This window comes from Mandrillus leucophaeus, unplaced genomic scaffold, assembly GCF_000951045.1.
Source record: "Mandrillus leucophaeus isolate KB7577 unplaced genomic scaffold, Mleu.le_1.0 Scaffold200, whole genome shotgun sequence".
NCBI classification, from domain to species: Eukaryota; Metazoa; Chordata; class Mammalia; order Primates; family Cercopithecidae; genus Mandrillus; species Mandrillus leucophaeus.
In genome coordinates this window covers 550,721-553,521 of record NW_012102033.1, presented here as the reverse complement: position 1 = coordinate 553,521, position 2,801 = coordinate 550,721, and the positions used below count along the sequence as shown (strand labels likewise).

The following is a 2,801-nucleotide window of genomic DNA, read 5'->3' as shown; positions in this document are numbered from 1 at the left end:
CCAGAGTTAGGGCGTCTCTTCGAAGCTCCAGTAGATCAGGGAGTCTTTGCGAGGGTATAGAGACAGCTCCGTCCTGTGGGAGCAGGGCAGGATGGTGAGGATACAGCTGGATCCTTGGGGACGAGGTTCAGACCTCGGGATCTAAGGAGTCTGCACACCCAAACTCCTGCATTTCCGGGCGAGGGCCCCTTGGGAAGGACGGGACTGGGTGCGCGTAGCCTGCGTTCCTGGGTACTCCAGGTACTTAACGTCCTGGAAAGAGAACTTTCGTATCCTAGGGAAGGAAACGGGGGCTTTCGCTTCCTTGGGAAGGAGTATCTGGGGGCTCAAGTACGGAAAGAGGCCCTGCCCTCAGATCCAGAATCCCCTCGACCCGCTGTGCAGGCTTCCTGTCCCTACCGCCGTTCCTGAGAGTTGACACTAAGGACTCCTGGGTGCTAAAAGAGGGAGAGACTGGGGCCTGAATTTTGGTTCTTGCTGCTATAGGATTCGAGGCTGAGACCACCGGGTCAGAGAATGGAAGCCAGCCCAGGGGCTCGGCGAGCACCGGCCAAGGCGGGGTCTGTGCAGGAGGCGGTGCGGAGCGAGAGCCCGGCTTACTTGGGATAGAACCGAAAGTCCCGGGCCGGGCCGAGGTGGTCAGATAGAGCTGTCGGCGGTCCAGGACGCCCCGGTCGGATACTGTGAAAGGCCGCCAGACAACTCGGGGTTCTTCGTCCATGCGATTAGAGCCTGAGCAAGATTGTGGGAGGAGGCATACCCAAGACACAGATTTCACACCCCGTTCCAAGCCCTGGGTCCCGAGTTCAGAATCCCTCTCCTTCGGCCTGGACAGCCATGAAGGCCACGGTCCTAGAACCCCGCCCCAGAGTCAGAGCCCTTCCTGCCACCCACGCCAGGGAACTTCAGCCTCCTTCCTCAAACCCGAACGTTTTGCAGCTTCACCTCCCTAAATCCAAGCACCTCCTGCTGGTCAAGGAACTCAAACCCAGGCCCCCAGTTACCAAAAACAACCTCCCTGGTTCCGCTCCCGGTCTTAAACTGTCCTGGTGTGGTCACTGGAGCTGAGCTGCCTCTTAGGCAACAATTTGACATTACCTCTCCCAGCTCCCACCCGACCCTGTCTCAGAATATTCTAGTCTCCTTCCCATCCACAGCCCGCTGTCTATCTCCGCAGCAGCTTGGGAGCCCTGAAGATGAGTTTCCAGCCCCTGGTCCTTCTGGCCTGGCCTCGAGGCCCAGACCCCGGCGGTGGTGGTCTGCGACTTGTGAGGGGCTGGGCGGTGGTGGTCTGCGACTTGTGAGGGGCTGGGCGGTGGTGGTCTGCAACTTGTATTCGAGGGCGTGGGTGTCCGGGTGGGAAGAGCCCGTGTACTGCACCCTCCTCTCGCTGCGCTGGTATTTTGTGGTCAGTGGGAGGTGCCAGCCATGGCGTCTGAGGTGCGGAAAGGCGACCTGGAGACCCTTGTGAAGGCGCAGGGGACTCAAATGCAGTCTCCCGTCCTGTCCCCTGCGGACTCTGGCACTCCCTAAACCTTACCTTTTCTCTTGAATCCTTGATCCCCCAGTCCTCCTGGGGTCTGCAGGCTCTGGGCTCTGGGCTGGGCGCAGGGCCCGTCATGGGGCTTGCCCACCTAGGCCCAAGCCAGAGGCTGAGCCAGAGGTTTTCTCCCATCTGCTGAGGACCTCATTGAAAGCCCAGATGCAAGAATCCTGCTTTGTAGCCGGAGGTAGAGGGTCCGGGACCCTGGACTGGAGAGTAGGTGCTGCACATCAGCTAGAAAGACTCAGGAGTCGGTATCACACCCCCCATCCCAAACTCTGACCTCTTCCAGTCGGCTCCCAGCCCTTTCCTCTGCAATCCCTGGCATCCAGCTTCCCTGGTGCCTCCTCTCTCAGACCCAGGGCTCCAGGACCCTCCTACTTCAGAGAGGAGTCCAGGCTCCCAATCCCCTTTACTCAGCACCTAGCTTTCTGGGTCCCCAGGTCCCACAGGGCTTCAGCCTAGGGTCAACTCACCTGCACCGTGGGCGGGGGGAAGGGCATGGGTGGGATAATGCGATGGGCAGCACAGGTGTTGGTGAGATGCCAGTTGGGCCAGGATCCAGGCATCTCGGTTGCAGAGATGGAAGACCACGGGGGGGCGAAGGGGGGCACACAGCGCAGAGCCAGGGTGCCACTGGCCATGGTTCCTCCCCCTCCCTGTAGCCAAGCAGGTGCTGGCTTCTTGTTGCTGTTGCCCCAGGTGACAGAACCCGCCCATCCTGAACCTAGCCAATCAAGGGCCTGCAGGCTTGTGGCTGGATGGAGTGAGGAGACCCAGAGACAGAGGGACTGGGACCCCAAGAGGGTCACAGAGAAACATGGGGAGGGAGATGGAGACTCAAAGAGAGGAGGGCAGAAGAGGAAGGAGAAGTTCAGAATTTCAGAGACCCAGGGAGATGGGGAGACAGAGACCCAGAAAGGACAGAGACCTGAGAATGTCAGAGATCCAGAGAGACAGAGACCCCTGCACTGCACCTAGCACCTCCAGACATCCATGAGAAACACCCCTCTTTCCTCCAGGGTCCAGAAGCTCCGGGCTGCTCCTCCCTCTGCCAGGCCTGCCCACCTGGGGATAATGATTTCCAGACATCTCCAGGGCTCCCCCACCCTCCCCGCATGTGCTGGAGGGGTCAGCGCTGGCGTCGGCTGTCCTGCCTGCCTTTAATTTGCTGGAAAAGTTCCACCTGGGTAGGCTGGGTGGCCAAAGAGGGAGGACCCACAGAGAAGTGCACAGGGACATAGTGAAAAAGACGGGC

General features: G+C 59.9%; 1 long non-coding RNA gene across 1 annotated transcript; it reads right to left on the bottom strand.

The window, feature by feature from the left end:
* Window positions 1-2: 2 nt before the first annotated feature.
* On the bottom strand, window positions 3-1,245 carry LOC105539161. Its single transcript, XR_001006012.1, has 3 exons — window positions 946-1,245; window positions 601-732; window positions 3-73 (listed from the first exon to the last, which is right to left on the bottom strand). It is a non-coding gene; the product is annotated as an uncharacterized LOC105539161 (long non-coding RNA).
* Window positions 1,246-2,801: the final 1,556 nt, after the last annotated feature.